Below are 20,803 nucleotides of genomic sequence, written 5' to 3'. Positions count from 1 at the left end.
CACAGCCAGATTAGGCTTTTCCGACACGGATTGATAACGATAATGTATACTTACTCGAAACTTTAGTAATTTACATACGTGATAACTGAATTCTGTTGTAATTTTTTTGTATTTTTAAACACGCTTTTTCAAACAAAATATTCGAGAAAAATAAGTCTTCTGGATTTTAAGATTCACTTACATGCAAAATTTGAAATAAAAACAACTCATTTTTTGCTACATTACATTTGGTATTTAAAATTATAAATCCTTTTTGATGAGATCTTCAAATTTTGAATCCAAATCACTGATGGCACCGGAACCAATTCTGCTATAGCCCCCTCACTTTTGCAAATTTGACTTATATAGCAAATGTAAGTTACATTTTTATATTAACGTTAGGCCCGGAATGGCCAAGCGTGTTAAGGCGTGCGACTCGTAATCTGAGGGTCGCAGGTTCGCATCCCCGTCGCGCCAAACATGCTCGCCCTTTCAGCCGTGGGGGCGTTATAATGTGACAGTCAATCCCACTATTTCGTTGGTAAAAGAGTAGGCCAAGAGTTGGCGGTGGGTGGTGATGACTAGCTGTCTTCCCTCTAGTCTTACGCTGCTAAATTAGGGACGGCTAGCGCAGATAGCCCTCGAGTAGCTTTGTGCGAAATTCAAAAACAAACAAATATATTAACGTTCTTGGGGACATGCCCCCATACACACTAGATTAAGCTGCCTTTGGGAACACTGAAGCTGCTTTAAGCAGCTCCTTATACTTTCAGTCTCTAATTGTAAAATCTGCACGTCTAGTCAAGCACCCCCTCACACTTTCCAACACCTTCCTACACCATTGTTCGCCATTGTCTTTAAATGTGTTTTTTAGAACGTGTATTAAACAGAAACTAAGACTCTTGTCGTCAAAGGATTACTTTAACAACAGTATTGTAAAAGTATAGGTGTGTGTTATTTATGATGAAGTAAAACTGACTATTTGTTCGTGAAATTTACAATGAGTATTATAATCGGAAAATTACAATATTTATACTAGTGTGAATTCTTGGGCGTCCACAGAAACTTCTCCAGGGGGGTAGTGCAAAGTCTAAAGCAACATAATATATCTATATATATAAAATGAATAATAATTAAAAAAAGAAACATGATTCTAATTTTCCAGAGAGAAAGTGCCCTCCCCCACTCCCCGCGCTCGGACGCTCGTGAATGTGATGTTCAGATATTGGACTACACGACCATGAAATGCTACATTAGCTGGTATACAGTTGATTTAACTCTATGATTTGCTTTTGTTGGTTTGTTTCGTGATTTCGTTCGAAGCTACAAAAGGAAGCTATTCAAATGCAGCCGAAGCCAACTATTGGCTGAATGAATAGCAGGATTTGGCTGTCGCCAACGGCTAAAAGGTGCAGCTGCAGCGTACTTTTATACGCCAAAGAGTCACAAACCATGAATCTTTATATTCACAGTCCATTAACGCTAAATACTAATTCACGCCTTGTCCTATTCACTTTATTAGTTGCCACCTGGTTTCTTTATCAAATTAATTAGTGTATCTATTTGGAAGCGAAATTAAAGCATTTGCCGAAGATTTTTTTAATTAAAGGGTTTGGTTTGATTTGTTTTGAATTTCGCGCAAAGCTACTCGAGGGATTTCCGTGCTTTGCTCACCAGCGGTGTCGAAATTCGGTTTCTAGTTGTATAAGTCTGCAGATATACCGCTGTGCCACTGAGGGGCAGCCGTTCCTAATTAAACAGTGATAGATAAGAAGGAAGGCAGCTAGTATAAACCACATACTGCCAATTCTTGGATTACTTTTTTACCATCGAATAGAGGGATAGACTGTTACGTTATAACGCTCCTACGGCTGAAAGAGCGAGCACGTTCGGAGATTAGTTTATTTTTGCTCACATCAGTTAAATTTAGGAAAGTCTGTATGAATGACAAGAAAATTGAACGTGATTTTTTTTCTGATTACAGCTTGAGACATTTTAAATAATTATGATACATAAACTTTTGTTTCTTTGTTGTTAAGCGCAAAGCTGCCCAACGTATTGTTATTGCTGTACCCATGGCGTTAATCTGACATTTTGTATTTACAGGTTAACACCTCACCGCCGAGTGGAGAAATGCATTAACAGATTCAATTAATTACGTCTTTTTTTTCGAATGTCGATTTACCAAGAAAAGCGCCTGAGTGACTCAGGGTTTGTCTGCAGAATTATGTTTCTAAAACCGGAATTCGATACCTGTGATGGGCATAGCCACAGCACAGATAGTCCATTGTGTAGATTTGTATTTAAGTAAACAAACAAACAAAATACAAAGATAAATTTCGAATTCTCATCGAATCTATTCGATAAAGTTTGATAAAGAAAACATTATACATTACCTTCTTTGGAAGAAGCACCATAGTTCCATAACACATTTATCTGATCTAAAAATGATCAGAACGTAAATGATACGCCTAATATTTATAAAAACTAAAGCAGATAACAGAAATGTCGAAGTTTATGAGTAAGTATTTTGTTCATGACGTATCTGTCGTGTTTGAGTGTGTGTGTGTTTCTGATAGAAATCTTTAAAAATGAAATATTAACATATAATTTTGGTTAATTTTTCCACACAGTAATTATAAACTACTATTTAAATATAAGATAAGTAGCAAGAATTTACAAATGAAACAAAAACATCAAATAATGATGTTGTGTTTTATGTAGTTTACATTATATGTAAAGTCTCACCGAACAAACAAACATGAAATTTGAAAATTATCTTGAACTGGGTTGAGTAAATACACCGCCACTAGAGGGCAGATTAGACACTAATTTATTCTTTAATAAGTAAAAAAAAAAAAAACAGACAAAAACACACAAATGTAAATAAACAGAATAATGAATTATTAAACGAAAAGCTTCAAAGATCTCATTATTATTAAAATTTCTATAAACAAAATGTCACTGTTGAGAGGCCTCTGGTTAGTCTTGTGATAGAACTCAAGATTTAGAAGCTGCGATACCATTCAGTACTTGAAACATTTTAAGCTGTGACAGTCAATACCTCAGAATGGATAATAGAGGGTAGGGTGCTGTCGATTGGTCAGTAGTTCAAAATTATGGACGGAGGCCGATAGCCTTAGCATTTCTCCAAACAAAATACAAATTCTCTCGAAGGTAAAAATAAATAACATTTTAAATCCTGTACCACTTTTGGTTATAAATGTATTAAATGACTATTCTCTTGACATTTAAAAAGAATAAAAAAGATATTTGGGCAACTGCTACATGCTTCGAATAACAACTGTTAATGATACTAAAAACTTACATTTTTGAAAATTATCGTAACACATTTATATCAGTTATTTGTCTTTTTAGTATCATTAACAACATCACTAAGTGTTTGAAAGTTCTCTTCAACCACTGAGAACCGCTCACATGTTTCCGTCTTGCTTGTTTGTTTTTCGTAAAAAGTAAAATTTGCACTGGTTCAAGGTTGGGTGGACTTGATGACCAATTGCCTGCTACAGCTTCCTGGTAAGTTCCTCTCTGTTGGTTTAACACACGTCATCTATATATTGTACTGTCCAGTACGTGGGTTAAAGCGGAAAAGTATTATCGTAAAGTGCATGTGCTTGCTGGAACGAATAAGACAGGAAGCTCAAACTTTTGGCTAACGTAAGCTGTTAAAGCTGACCAAATAGCTAACTTATGTTCTTCTGACCATTTGTTTACTTATGTGAAGTTAATTATAATTACCCGTACAGTTTCACAAATATAATATAATATATTCGTTTTTAACGATGAAGAGTAACTACTGGAAAACCGGAAGCGTTTCTCTCTTTCCCAAATAAAGAAACTTACCTAATGGTTAAATAAAAGTTTCTTGTAATCATATTTTTTACTCACTGCAACTATGGCTTCTTTATGATTTACTATCATATAAAACTGAAAACAAAATAATAACAAAAACTGCTAAACCTGGTTTTTAGATCTAATCTATAAAATTAATAATATTTTGTTGTAAAGAATTAACTATTTACTGAACCTCACGTCATTAAATAATGTAAAATATTGAGACAAAGCTATTACAAAACATTTTGCTAAATATTAAACTTGTATTACAACATACCTACAATAGTTTTACATCCAAACCATTTCCTGGTGAGTCACCTAGAAGTTTACAGACTTACATTGTTTAAATACAAACAAGGCCCGGCATGGCCAGGCGATTAAGGCACTCGACTCGTAATCTAATTGTCGGGGTTCGAATCCCCGTCACACCAAACATGATCGCCATTTCAGCTGTGGGAGCGCTATAATGTGACAGTCAATCCCACTATTCGTTGGTAAAAGAGTAACCCAAGAGTTGGTGGTGGGTGGTGCTGACTAGCTACTTTCCCTCTAGTCTTACACTGCTAAATCAAGGACGGCTAGCGCACATAGCCCTCGTGTAGCTTTGCTCGAAATTCAAAAGCAGCTAGTCATCACCACCCACCGCCTACTCTTGGGTTACTCTTTTACCAACGAATAGTGGGATAGATCGTCCCATTATAACGCTCAAACGGCTGAAAGTTCGAGCATGTTTGGTGCGACGGGGATTTGAATTCGCGACACTCAGATTACGAGTCAAGCGCCTTAACCATCTGGTCATGCCGAGCCACCAATCTTGTTTTTGTTAAAAGGCTTCCAGATTGTAAAGAAACGTTTTGGATTTTTATCAACAAGATTAAAAAGGCAGGCTTAGGTTTTCATCATAATTTCTTTAATCTTTATGTAAGTTTTACAGATATTTCGATGGTTAAAACTTTTTCCCTAGTGTTCATCTTCACAATTTGTAACCATGTGTTATTAACCAGCCATCTCTTTCTACAGAGGGTTGAGTATGTTACATTAAAACAATTAAAACATACAAATAATATAATTAACTTCAGTCATAACCGATATAAAGCTGATGTGGAACAAAATTTATCAGAAGTATATTTTGTTATTGTTTGGCTAATTATTTGTAGATGTTATTGAAAACTAACGTAACAGCCATTAAAACCACAAAATATGCATACACTCTGATTCTAAAGAAGTATTCGGATCAGGAATTTAAAATTTTCAAGATGAAAATGTCCCTTGTTCTCAACAGAATTCCAAAACACAATAATATGGATCAACTTGGGGTCCCAGAACTATCCAACAAATTTCCCGAAGCTATGGAAAAAATAATTTGGTATCTTGTAATAGATGTGAATCACGAACGTAAAGGTCTATGGCAAGATCCTTCCATCATGTTTCTCATAAAAATTATAAAGAGAAAAGAGCATCAGCACAAATTTTTTTCTCTTTACTGTACAATTTTAAGGAAAAATGCTTAATACAATTTAGGAATTTAAAATATAATGTTAGATTATATGGCTATGGTCCAGCATTTCTTTCACTGATTTTGACCTTTGATGGTCAAAAGGTTATTCTGTAGTAAAGAGGCCAAAAAGTATGGGTACATCAAAATATGATTTCCGCTCATATTTTCCATTCAACTGTTGCACAATAGATGGATTATAGAAACATGGAGGGAATAGTACTGTTTTGTACTTGAGCACTTTACGACGGAGCCTTTTGCAATGAATTGTTTGTTTGTTTTGGAATTCGCACAAAGCTACTCGAGGGCTATCTGTGCTAGTTGTCCCTAATTTAGTGTTAATAGAATATTCTGAACATTTTATTCTCTCAGTTTAAAATTAGGAATGGTTGCATGCAGAGAGCCCAAACATTTCTGGAAACATTACCTGTTTCTAAGTCATTCAATCCACTTTGTGAGTGATTTAATATCAAACAATAATAAATCCATTGTCCTATTTTTGTCAAGTATATATTTATATGTGTGTGTGTGTATGCTACAAAGACTTGATAAAAGAAATATTTCGGAATGGTTAAAAATTTCAGGTTAATAATATCTTTTAATTCAAAATGGGTTAGTCACGTCAGCAAAATTACTAAATTTTTTGCTTTTTTGGAGTTAAGCACAAAGCTACACAACGGGCTATCTGTGCTCTACTCACTACGAGTATCGAAACCTAGTTTTAGGCAGTGGTGGTTAACAGACATTCCGCTGTGCCGCTTGGGGGCAAATATTTGGCTAGTTTCATGAAAATGTAAAGCTCTGCAGTGACTGTATTTTTAATACCTCAAATTAGGCCTAAAACTCTATTAAATACAAATCATGGCCGGAGAGTCGCGCATTCGAATTCTTGTCACCGACCATCCACTGTTTCAACTTTGGGAGCGTTATAATTTGAAAATAAATCCCACTATTTTCTGGCAAAACAGTATCTCAAGAGTTTGCATAGGTGGTGTTGACTAACTGTCTTCCCTCTAGTCCATCACTGCTAAATTAGGGACGATTAGTGCAAACAATCTTCGTGTAGCTTTGCGCGAAATTTAGAACAAAGTTAGATAAAAAATATCCTATTTGTTGTTAATTTAAATATTTTGTACATTCTCGTGTGCGTATAATTTTGCCCTCTTACTCTTTAAAAATATTTCAAAAGACTTATTCCTCATTACTGAATCAAACAAATTTAGAACGAATATTTTTGTAACAATTTAGGGGGCGCAAAATACAATTCCTTTCGTTTCATAAAGCTTCTGTTATATGGCTATGGCACATTCTTTTCTGATCTTTGTCAACCTTTGACGTGAGTTTCTAAATAGGCATATAAGGAAAGGAAAGGAGGGATAGGTCGATAATGTATCTGACCCTCCCAGGCCCGCAACGACCTAAAAATCCGGTACCGAACAAGAAACGAAGGAATACAGAGCATTAATAAAACCGTTGTAAAAATGACAGAGTATTAAAATTCCCACCAGTTCTAGCAGAACTAAGGAACTTGGAAGCATAAGTACAAGTGTAATGAAAAGAGTTCAATGTCTGGATGAAAGGATATCAACCTTTTATCTCGAGCACATTTGACGATGCGTTACCGAAACTTGTATAAGAACCAGTGCTGAATGGACCATTGCAATATTCACTTTCCTGATCTTTGTTCAAGGCGATTGAGCTTCACTAAGATTCAGGTAAGGGTGAACCAAGTTATTCCTGATAGGACTTCAGTCTGAACTGAGAATATCTGAACAATTTTTTTTTTTACTTGTAATCAAGATGTGTTAATATTTCGTTCGCTAAAAGTGAAACCAAAACTAAATGAAGGCTCGAAATAATTTTTTATAACATTAAGTATTGAAAATATTTTGAAAATATAGAAGGTGGAAATTGCTCAGATTATATAAACTAAACATTTATTAAGTCATGCTCTTGGTTTCAATATGTTTTCGTATCTTCCTCGTTTTTTAATAAGTAAAACAATTAATTCATATCTTTAAGTTTTTATATCTAAAATTAACAAATTTTCACGTTAAAATCCAGTAATGTGCGAGTGTTTGTTTTAGCACAAATATTTGCTTTCTATCGATTACGAGGAACTGAACCCTTGATTTTAGTATTGTAAGTCTGAATAGTTACCAATGACCCCTGGTGGATAACAAGTGAGTGACGGTAATGTAAAAAGGTTTTAAATGATACGATGTTACTTTTACTATATAATCAAAAGTAAAGTAACCACCAATGTTAGGTAACCATATTATGTGTTCACTCATTAATATAATTTTGAGTATGATCTTGAGGTTTGTTTAGAATGTCGATTTTTTTTTTAAATTCAGGTCATTTTCCTCTATGTCGTTGTCAAAGGATGGTCTTAATTAAACACATGCGCGTTTAAAACTCACCTAAAATGCACCGAATATTATATCTGGTTTATTTGTTTCAATAAATTAAAAAAAGACTTTCAGCTTAAAGATATAATCGATTCATAACATCATGACTTTAAAGATGGCCGCTGTTAAATTGTAGCCTAACAATAAATTATCAATTATATAAACCGTCACTGAAGGGAAAGCTTTAAATGTAAACATGTTAAACTTATTTTAACAGAAACGAATAAAATTTACTATAAAATTAAAAAAAAGTGTTACTTAAAGCAAAATATACAAAACTATAATGTCTGAATATAAAGTTAATGAAATTTGAGACAAATGTATTATTTACTGTAGCGTCATATGAGATATTGTATGAGATATGATATTGTATTCCCTACTGAGTATAATTATTGAATAAATAAGTCCTGGTTAGTCACTCCAGTTAACTGAAACAAACTTATAATTTGGTAAATTTACTTATTCGAAAGGCAATACAGAAAGCTGTATGCCTGACGTCTTTAAGTGAATGTAGAACTTTGGTTGAAGTACATAAACAGCGAGTTTGTGGGGTATCTGCAGAAACTGTGCAATAAGCAAACTGCAGTTCTCCAAGAAAACCATTCAATATCAACTAGATGGGGCTTATGAACAGTACAATGCGTGCATGCATGCACACGTGCTAGTTACTTCTGATTTGCTAGCTTGAACAGTCACCTGTCTGAGTGTACAGTAGTATCAATGCTAGGATGTAATCAGCTTCAATTAATAAATTAGAGGTGACACAAACTGGATGTACTGCTTTTGTGGTAACCATTGTGCTGTGAGCAAGAACAAGTGTGTGTGTGTATGTTTTCTTATAGCAAAGCCATATTGAGCTATCTGCTGAGTCCACTGAGAGGAATTGAACCCCTGATTTTAGCGTTGTAAATCCCTAGACTTACCGCTGTACCAGCGTGGGATGAGCAAGAACAAATGTACAGCCTTTATTAGTTTGTAGCTAAGTACAAAGCTATACAATGCGCTCTCTGTGCCGTGCCCACCACGGGTATCGATACCTGGATTCTAGCATTGTAAGCAGACTTACCACTGTGCCACTGGAAAGCTGCACAGCTTTCAGAACAAATGAAATTTCTATTTGAGGATTGTACACAAAATATGAATTAAAACAGATGCACGAGATAAATGGCTGATTAGGTCTGAAAAAAGTCACATATCATTACATAGATATATGTGTCACACACCCAGTACAACAAACGGCTACCAAGGTTCTTGGAGGGCACCAGAGTGTACCACAAACTATCACAGTTATGCAAGACCGTTTATATTGGCCGTATTCATGTAGAGGTGTTAAAAAGTGGTGTAGACATTGTACTCAGTGTGGTTGTACCAGGAAGAACTCAAATAGACAGTGTAGTCCCTTTTTGGAAATAACGGAAGAGGTAACGGAAATGTGCTGTTTGTTATTGTTTACTTGAAGCTTATCCTTTGGTGACACATTAGCACAATCCATTACATATGTCCAAGATGAACTATAGATTTTACACTTTGGCACATCTGATGTGAAACCAGGGTGCTAACTTGAAAGCTCATTACTTGAAGATAGCTTGGTGAATAGGTATAACATGCCGCTTTTTTGAATTTCAGTAGGAAGAGAAAATTTAAATGAGCTTAGGTTTGTTTTTCAGATAAAAATTGAATCGGATGTCCTTATAATATACCATACAACTGACCAGCAGTCAGTTGGTTATTCTATAAACATCCTGATGTTTGGACAAAATTCACAGCTCCCAGTGACTTTTATAAATGGACCTTTACGTATTATAGATGCACCTTAGTGTTCACAAGAATATGTGCAATGGCTGTATTGTGTAGTAACGGACACACGTGACCGAGCACAATAGAATAATAAATAATGCAGCCATACGTAAAAACAAATGAGTAATAGAAATATAACTTGAGCTTGGTGACTGAGTATGACATGACGGCATTTTGGATTTCAGTAGTATATTAAAATGGGCTTAGGTTTTTTTCAGATAAAAATTAAAAATAAATTATTTCTGGTAGATTTTTCTATGAACATTTTCTATCTATTTTTATAAATCGTGTTATAACAAAATGAATAAACAGATCAAGTTGGGATTATGCTCGCAAATATGTCACTGAGATAGGGTACTGTAAAAAAATGGAACTTATAGGTACAGTCTTGGAAATCATCAAATGAAAGGTAGCTACACATTTTAGATTTTTGTATTGTTTTTAAAATAAAATAAAAAGCGGTATGAAATACAGGAGCGAGGGGACTGCTTCCCCCCAAATCCATATTTTGTCTGCCAATAGCCAAGTGAAGTGAATTACGAGATACAGAAATCACATGGTGCATCTAAGTGTGTCAAGCACCAAAACAGCCTGGAAGTCAAAAGTACCAGTAAAACTCTTGAATATTGGTTACTTCGGGAGTCATATCACTTACGTCTTCTGAGCAAGTGAATTTTAATTACAGAGTACCATATCATATTATTTCTTCTGAGCAAGTGAACTTTAATTACAGAGTACCATGCTATATTACTTCTTCACAGCTGGTAAAGAGGAAGATACTGGTAGTACATATCTGGCTGTTTGTGAAAAATCAAGTGACCAGTAACTAGAAAAATCGTTTGGTTGAAAAATAAATGACAGAAATAAAGTGACATTCCAATTGATGTCCACAGTACAATGTATGCACTGCATTGTGTGGCTCACATTTGGTTATTTTGCATTTATGATTGTCACTTGGTTAAAAAGCCAACGTGTTATGAATTTAAGTGTGGTAAGCACTGATTGTGACGGCCAGTCCCACTTTTCGTATGTAAAAGAGTAACCCAACAGTTGGCGGTGCTAAATTAGGGACGGCTAGCGCAGATAGCCCTCGTGTAGCTTTGCGCGAAATTCAAACCAAACCAAACCATGAAGAAAGCAGTCGACCTTTGTTAGTCTATTAGGAATTACGTGATTACAGCACTACAAGTAATTAGAAGATGATTTGAGTGAGTGACCGTCTTTCTAGGTTTAGCTGATATGGAGGCTACAGGACATCCAATGGTTATAACATATGATATATGATGATATATTTTAAAATTGCATGCTAAAACGTTTTACTATTGCACCTTTTCACAGTTTACAACAGTGGTTCCCAACCTTTTTATGCCCCGCACTCCTAAAACATTTTAATATGTTCTCGCACATAAAAATTCTAAAAGCAGATAAAGGTAACGCTATAGTCATAATGAACATGAATGAATACATTCAAAAAATGAATAACATCTTATCAGACACGAACAAATTTAAACCAATACACACAAATCCAACAAAGACACACGAGACGCAACTGAACAAATTACTACTACAAATGAAAAAAGCCAACACAATTTCACAAACACTTTATTCCTACCTACGTAAAACCGACTCACGCACACCGCAAATATACGGCATCCCCAAACCTCATAAACCAGATTGTCCATTACGACCAATAATGTCCACATATGAATCGTTTAATTACAATCTTGGTAAATACATAGCATGGGCATTCTCTAAATATGTAACATCAGCCAGCTCATTCATCAAAGACTCTTTTAATTTCAAGTCTAATCTAAATCAACTTAATCATAAAGCCTTAATGGCCAGTTTCGATGTTATATCCCTCTTTACAGAAGTTCCAACCACTGAAGCCTGCAAGATAGCCTTAGAACTCTATATCCGAGACCCTAACCCAACTATAGAAATTCCCAGTAACCAGTTAGCAACCCTCATAGAATTCACCACGATAAAGACCAACTTCATGTTCAACAACCAAAACTATATACAAACAAATGGCCTAAGCATGGGCAACCCAGTATCACCAGTTCTAGCCAATATTTTTATGACACAAGTTGAAACACAAGCAATTAACACAGCATTACATCCACCACTATACTGGTACAGATATGTAGATGACACGGTTGCAGGATTCAAATCTACAGAACACATACTTAATTTTTTCAATCACATTAACTCTATACATCCCAACATTAACTTCACATGTGAACAGGAAGAAAGCAATCAAATATCATTTCTTAACCTCAAAATTACAAGAACTGACACACAATTCAAAACAGAAATCCACCGAAAAATCACCCATACTGGACTATACATTCCTTGGGACTCAGCACATGAAACAAAACAAAAAACTCAACATACTAAGAAACCAAATAAACACAGCCATAAAACTATGCTCACCAGATAAAATTAACGATGAATTAGACAAAATAAAACAATACTTCATCAACATCAATAAGTTTCCTCCACAAACCGTAGAAAACATTATACGCACACACCTAGACAAAAGCAAAATCAACCACCAACTAAAGTAAATACAGCTCACGAATCAAAAACCACGAAACCATATACTGCTGTATACCATATATTCCTGACATCAGCTAACAAATAACCAACATTTGGCAAAATTAGTAACAAAATATGACATTCCAGTTAATACCAAATTTATTCAAAACCAGGCACAAAACTGAGGTCTATACTATGTAAAAACTACACTGACAAACACAACACCAACATTATTTATAAAATACAATGTGATAACTGCCACGACTTCTATATTGAGAAACAAGTAGGAAAATGGAAACCAGATTCAAAGAACATAAAAGTCACCTTCACACGTTTTCGAACACTGCAAGTCAAATAAACACAACATAACCATAGAAAACACTCAAATACTAAATAAAGAAACAAACATAAACAAACGCAAAATCAAAGAAGCCTTACTTATACAACAACTTAAACCCAAAATAAACCAATATAAAGGAACACCTTTATACCTATATTAATATAATAAAATAAATAAAATTATATATTCAAACATCTAATACCGCCCTCTACATTTCGACACACAGTTACACAACCCCTTTCAAACATGTGGTCAGCTTCCGGTCAGTTACCTCTTTCTTTGTGAACCTGACGATGACCGAAGAAGGTCGAAACGTTGTTCGCTCTTCTATGTAAAATATTTTCTCAACCCAAACGAGCCGTTTTTGCATATAAATAGAGACAATTGGTGTTCACGTGTATTGTGTACATGTTGCAACGCAGACCCTTCCGTTAACTTTTCTGTTCTTATATTCTCACTTGTTGGAATATCCCACACTTTGCGTACTACGACTGTGATACGACTTGTCATAGGTCTCTTTCTGGATGGTTCTGGGTCTCCATGTTGATCTATGCTCATTTGTTTTCCGATACCATTAAGTACAGGGGATATCAACGTTTTGAAAGTTCTAAATATCCAGTCTGAATACTTCTTTATGATGTGAGTGTTTGAATATTTTACGCCACAAAGCATAGTTAAACATCTTTCCCAAAGGAGCTTATTTTTGATGGCACAATACAATCTATTTATGCCGACGAATATAAAAATGTAATTCTCATACATTCTGTTCCACCTCAACTTTATAAAGGATGTGGCTGTCACGTAACTTTTTGACTTGCATGTTAAAAATAGCTTTAATGTGACATACACAATCTCCTGTAGAACTAATACTATTTATAAATCGAATCATACTCCTTTGTTTCTTTATGGGCAGGCCTGGCATGACCACATGGGTTAAGGCGTTCGACTCGTAATCTGAGGGTCGCAGGTATGAATCCCCGTCGCACCAAACATGCTCGCCCTTTCAGCTGTGGGAGCGTTATAATGTGACGCTCAATCCCACTATTCGTTGGTAAAAGACTAGCCCAAGAGTTGGCGGTGGGTATTGATGACTAGCTGCCTTCCTTCTAGTTTTACACTGCTAAATTAGGGACGGCTAGCGCAGATAGCCCTTGTGTAGCTTTGCGCGAAATTAAAAACAAACAAACAAACAAACTTTACGGTCAAAATTCCTTAAATACAACTCACATGATGTTATCAGAAATTTCTTCTTTTAACAATTAAAGAGAAACCTTTGAAGCATCAATTGAAATACCATCAAACGTTACTTTTTTATATTTATTTTAGTTGTCGATATTTTTAACATTTATTAAGGCGAGTTTTTGCTTTTCATAGCAGCAATTCGTTCAATACTGCCAGACTGGGATTAGTAATCTAATTCTGACTTGTTTCTGTAACTACAGTTTTGGAGGTAAACCTCGTTAGGGCTCTCCTGAGAGACACGGAATTCACTTAAAATGCTGACCTAGTTAGAATGGAATCAGATAATGTTAACCTAATTAGAATGGAATCAAATAATGCTGACCTAGTTAGAATGGAATCAGATAAAGATAATAGAATTGTCATTTCAAAACAATAATTGCTACTTTAATAAACTCCCTGGATAGCGACAGCAGTAAATTTGTTAAACCAAAAACAAAGACACCCTAATTTACGATAGCAAGGTAAAGAACAAAAAAATCTTTGAAGATGTTTTATTGAAATTTTGCTAGCTTGGTCTCATGTGGGAACTGGATAAGACTGCCTGAAATATACACTAACCAGATTATCTAGTTTGACCAATAATAATAAAAAATCTTGACATCCAAAACCAAAGTCTGTTAGCTTATTCTGTAAATCATTTGAGTGGACTTACAGCTAACGTGCCAGACTATGGATCCATGATTGGCAGGCAGTTATGGAAAACAAACTTGCTTTTCGCACCTCCTTGGGCCATAAAAGTGATTCTCAAATCACTTGATATCTTAAGAGTTCGCGGAGGATGCTGTTAATTAGTTGCCTTCTTTCTAGCTTACCACTTCAAAACGAAGAACGGTCATGCGCAGACAGTTTGTCCTCACAGAAAATCTGAATCCGAAACTTCAAGAGGAGGCCCAGCATGGCCAGGTGGGGTTAAGGAGTACGACACCTAATCTGAGGGTCGCGGATTCGCATCCCTGTCGCACCAAACATGCTCGCATTTTCAGCCGTGGCGGCGTTATAATGTGACGATCAATCCTACTATTCGTTGATAAGAGTTGGCGCTATTCGGTGATGACTAACCGCCTTCCCTCTAGTCTTACACTGCTAAATTAGGGACGGCTAGCGCAGATAGCCCTTGTGTAGCTTTGCGCGAAATTAAAAAACAAAACAAATAAATAAACTTCAAGAGGACGCAATGAAGGAATTTAAGGCTAAAGACAGTCTGCAATGAGTTGGCGTGATGCCACAACCTGACTTCTTAGAATAACGCGTAAATTAAAGGTTTTGATGTCAACTAACTATAATATTTTCTTGCGAAATTTTAACTTCTATTTTTTAGTCTTATTCTATGTGATCTATCTAAGTATGTATATTTTTGAGTCAGACTGCTTTTTCTAAATAAGCTAATTAATAGAGTTACGACGAAACTATTACGCTTAACATAAAAATCTCTACTTCTTTTCAGTTGTCTTGAATTTCGCGCAAAGCTACACGAAGGCTATCTGCGCTAGCCGTCCCTATTTTAGCAGTGTAAGACTAGAAGGAAGATAGGTAGTCATCACCACCCACCGCCAACTTTTGGGCTACTCTTTTACTAACGAATAGTAGGATTGACTGTCACATTATAACGTCCTGACAGCTGACATGTTTGGTATGACGGGGATTCGAACCCGCGACCCTCAGATTACCTTAACCACATGGCTATGCCGGGCCAGTTTCAGCTGTTAGAGTAAACAGAGGTTTATAAGATAATGTTTTTTTTTTTTTTATAATTAAATCGCTTTCCTTTAGGTTACAGATGTCAGTAAAGTTTGGCGACGCTTGGATATTACATATTCGAATATAAAATTCATATTTGAACATGAACACGATTTCAAATAACCTTTTCTGGATTTCTAGCTACGCAGTTGATTCCGCGATTTCAAGTGAATGTTTATTACAGACCGACATTTGTCCGGATTATACAAGTTTAAGTTTATTTATTTTATACATGTTACCTTCAAAATTAACCAAATTAATGTATTAAATAGTATTTATATAAAACTCTAAAACTTTATCCTGTTTGCATGGTAAAAATTTCCGAAGGTTAAAAAATTTAAAACTTGCTGATTCTAATAGTAATTTTATTGAAAACATAATCTGTAGGTCTTTGCACAAGCGGACATCCCTAAAATTATTCATTCGCTATTTCTCAGACGGTATGCTTTGTATACAAAGAAGACGGTCTGAGCGTGGCCTAGGGGTTAACATGCTGAACTATAGCTTCGAGTTACCAGTACAAAAAAAATGAAAACCTGCTCTCAGGATTTTAAGACCGTTGATACAATATAAAAATGACTGGTCAGATCTCACTATTCGATTAGAGTAACATAGGGAATATGGAGGATGATGTTGACTAACTGACTTTCCCGTAGTCTATCACTTTAGAATTGGGAACGGCTATCGCAGATAACCCATGAGTATCTTTGTGCTAGGGCACCAGCATGGCCAGGTGGTTTGGGCGCTTGACATAAAAAATGCTAAATGCTAGCCCTTTCAGCGGTGGGGGCGTTATAACGTGGCGGTCAATCCCATTATTCGTTAGTAAAAGAGTAGCCAAGTGTTTGCACTGAGTGGTGATGACTAGCTGCTTTCTCTCTAGTCTTACACTATTAAATTAGGGATGGCTTTCGCAGATATCCTTCGTGCACCCTTGCGCGAAATTCAAAACAATAAAAGAAAATCTTTACGCGGAAATTTCAACAACAAAGAACAAAATAAAAAGTTTACTACCTACAGGCAAACTTTATACAAGAAAAAGGATTTGTTTATAGAATATATTTTTCCGATAATAAGCGTTTTTTATTAATGTAACAAGATTAAATGTATTTGTTGGACAAGAAAATGTGTTGGATACACCACTAGATGGCAGGCCATTCGTAGAAGAAACATCGGTGTTGAGATCGAGTATATTATTAGATGTAACTAACTCTCAATATGTTGATGATTTATTTTATCGCTATGGGAGTTGTTAATTTTCAAGTTATGAAAATATTTTAGTGATCTCGAAACCAGCCTTAAACCAACAACATTCAGATCTTGATCTGATTGTAAGCTGCTTGGTTGATTATCCTGCCTTTAGTTACAATAACTATAAAATATTAATAGTAAGATGAAAGTTTTTATTTATGATAGTAGAATAACGTATTCTCAAGGTTTGAACTAGAAACACATCAAACGTAATCTTGTCCTAATATTATACCACGTGGTTCTTCTTTTGGTCAAGGTTTAGGTTGTTTTTTTCTTTTTTACTTAACATGTAATAAGATTTTAGTTTTATTTTACAAGGGTTATCTTGTCATTACTTACATGTTAATAATAATGGATTTTCGTATTCAGCATTTTAGGATTCGTTTCACTGCGTTAGTAATTTTGCAATGATGCTACAAGCTGTTAGAAACACCATGATGCTATTGGTAGCGCTTTACCTTTTGATCTCATGGACACAAATCACTGAAGCCAATCAGGATACTGTGGTAAACCCACAAACCAATCATCGTACTCATAAAGCTCTTGTCACAGGTGAGTCATCGTCTTTTGAATATCTGTTTATTGTTTAAACTTGTTCATGATGTTTAATTTTGTCACTTGATGGTAAGAAATTTGTTATTGTTTCAATGATTCATTGTACCGTCCTCCATTTAAAAAGGACAATAAGGGGACTCAAAATATATCCTCGAGTTTCATAGTTTATCCTCATATTATATTAAACTAAATTATCATTCTATTTGCAAATCTAAAATGTTCTTAACTTATATAGATTATTTTTGGATAGAAATAAACAAACAAGTATTATATTGAGAAAAGTTACCTTTTTGTCTATTGTTGAAAGACATCACTCATACTGTTTACAGTTTTATCAGTTATTCAGCCATTTTAAAACGTTTTTAAGAATTGGCTAAAATAAGATATATTGACGAGTGAATACAGACACAGTGCATCAAATTATCTACCAAATACAAGGTCTGTGAAATACGTGAAACTTTATGTTTTTGTTAGTAAGGAAAGATTTTCTCTTAAGGGGAAAGAAATTTAATGCAGTTCACAAAATACCAAGTTCCATATTTTCCTAGTAATGAATTTTTCCTTGACGTTTGTCCATTATGAATCAAAATATCCTCGAAGGCCATTGGAAGTGTGATATGTCTTACAAATTTGGTAACTATCTTAAAATAGTTACAGTTCTAAATAGTCTCCTAGTTCTCACACAGGAATTCATAACTGACACGAAGGAATTATGTTTTCACTTTGTAACGAAATGTCTATCTTTAAAAAATAAAAAAAGGAATACCATTAGATGACGTTAGACATTGTCGTACACTTGCAAGAAATTAACCTCCAAGAGAAAAAAGACAGACGGAAAAGGACATTATTAAATTATGTTAACAACTGTTGTATACTCTCATGCTAAGCTTACCACGCGCATGTGTAGTTGTTTAAGATATTTTTTACATTTGAGACCATGTTTTTGCAGAATATTATCAGAAAAAACGTTATGTTATATTACATTTTACTGCGGAATCAACTCAATTTTTTTATACTTCTATTACAAAAAAAAAAAAAAAAGGTGGGGTTGTTTAGCACAAAGCTACATAATAGCTATTTGCGATCTGTACATTTTATGGACTTTAAACCCAGGGCTTAACATTGTCAGTGAGCTTTATGCTAACCCACCGGGGACAGCATACACTGAGCCAGTGATAGATGAAATGATGCTTGATATACGTATGTGTGAACGCAAGAGAGTTTTAATGTAACTTAAAAAGTAGAATATATTTACTATTCCGATTACTTGTATTTTGTTTTTCGTTTAGTAATATTAAATTATTGTGCAAATGACTGTAGTTACTTCCAAATAACTTATTGTTGAGGAAGAAAAACAGTTTGGATGTAGAAGATTGTGGGATAAATTACTCATATGTTTTGACAATTTTAAAATCAATTAAATTCATGGTTAAGTTCTACGTGTAACTAGAGTTTGCGAATAAAAGTCGTATACCCACTACAGTACTAGTCTTCACAGACACCTTTCCTACTAGGATACATTTCGTCTCACGTGTTACTTCCTACGTCACTAAGATCACTTTTTCAAGACAGTATTTCTCGGGTGATTATGGTCTCAGATTACAAGAGCTATGAAGTAACATAATTATGCGTGAATTTATAAAATTTTCAAGTTAATATGCAACATTCGCGATTTGCAATTATTCATAAAATTGCTGATTGTATTACGTACCTACATTTATAGAGTTTACTTAATATTATAATTTTCAAGGCTAAAACATACATGTGCCTATGGAAGTTAAATAGTCAAAGTTATATAATGCTATTTTTAGGAGAGATGTCTAACGAAATAGAATCCATGCTAATATTAGAAAACTTATGGATGCTCAATCCATGCTTTATGCATACTTTACTTTCTAAACGTTTTGTAAGTTTTTTAATGAATCATGTTTTGTTTTTTAAATAATTTGTCCCGACTTATAATTAACTTAGTTTTTGTTAAGCATTTAGGCTGATTGTGAAAAAACAGCAACTGTAAAAAAAATAGGTGTACAATGTTGTTTTTTAATTCTAATCTAACCTACCAACAGCTGTACATACAATTTATAAAAATACAAACAAAATACACTGGGGAAATCAAAAAACCGAAGTGCAATTAATTGCTCTTATCAATACGAAACGTATTAACTAATATCCATACAAAACTGTAGATACTTTTCTAAGAACCTAAGATCATTAGGCCCGGCATGGTCAGGTAGTTAATGCACTCGACTCGTAATCTGAGGGTCGCGGGTCCGAATTCCGGCCACACCAAACATGCTCGTCCTTTCAGCCGTGGGGGCGTTATAATTTTACCGTCAATCCCACTATTCGTTAGTAAAAGAGTAGACCAAGAGTTGGCGGTGGGTGGTGATGACTAGCTACCTTCCCTCTTGTCTTACACTGCTTAATTAGGGACGGCTAGCGCAGTTAGCCCTCGAGTAGTTTTGCGCGAAATTCAAAACAAACCAAACGTAAGATCATTAAGCCTTGATTTAAAGCTTTCAATTTTTAACATTTTGTATACCAGTATGTGGCGACTATTTATTTTAAGTATTTTGTTTTTACTTTCGAATTAAGTTTAAATACAATATTATTTTATTCTCGGTCTTTTCTTATAAGTTTATTTAATTAATACTTTAAAAAGTAAAGTGGGCGTGGCTTCGTGGGAAACGTGTGTATTGACGAAATAACGTGCTAGCGTTTTGAAAAATATAACACGTGAGGAAAACTGACCCAGTACTTGTATGTGCTTGTACCTCTAAGTCCATTCGTAAATACATAAAGTGCAGGTTTGTTTTAGGCCGAGCCAGACGGTTGAGGCCCTTGACTCCCATACTCAGAGTCGCTGGTCCGAATCCCCGTCCACACCAAACATGCTCGTGGGAATGTCATAATGTTAAAGTCAATTCTACTATTTGTTGGTAGAAGAGTAACCCAAGAATTGGCGGTTGGTGGTGATGACTGGCCGTTTCCCTCTAGTCTCACACTGTTAAATTAGGGACAACTAGCGCAGATAGCCCTCGTGTAGCTTTGCGCAAAATTGAAAAACAAGTAAACAAACAAGTTTTAGGCCGTTTTTATCGTACAATAACACTTCTTTATACATTCTGTATTAAAGCTTGAATCATGAAGATTAATATTAATTGAAGTCAAAGTTGCTTTTAAGCCCTCCCCCTTCAATAACAACAAAAGACAAACATTAGAGAAATACATAGTAATGCCCTTCTTTTTCTTTTATACCTAAAGGAAGAACTCATGAATCTCAGAATGATGACCCAAAACACGATGTCAAGAGAGGGTCGAGCAAGGGATTTTTCAGTCTCATTAAACAACTCCTGATGACTCCTGTAACGGCGAGAGATGTGTTTTCCATGTTCCGTTCTGTGGTCTCCACGTTAAGTCCTTTCCTCCTGGCTGCTATGGTAGCAATGCCTTTTCTCAATCCACCGCCTTTTAGAGCACCTTTCCCTGGAGCATATCCTCCGCAGGTGTTTCCTGGAAAGCGGAAGCGTAGCCTAAAAAATGATGCTATAAGAACTAACTGGAACTCACTTGACAACACATTTTTACGTCTGATTG

Source organism: Tachypleus tridentatus, chromosome 6 (assembly GCF_004210375.1).
Source record: "Tachypleus tridentatus isolate NWPU-2018 chromosome 6, ASM421037v1, whole genome shotgun sequence".
Classification (NCBI taxonomy): domain Eukaryota; kingdom Metazoa; phylum Arthropoda; class Merostomata; order Xiphosura; family Limulidae; genus Tachypleus; species Tachypleus tridentatus.
Note: the sequence above shows the minus strand (reverse complement) of the source record.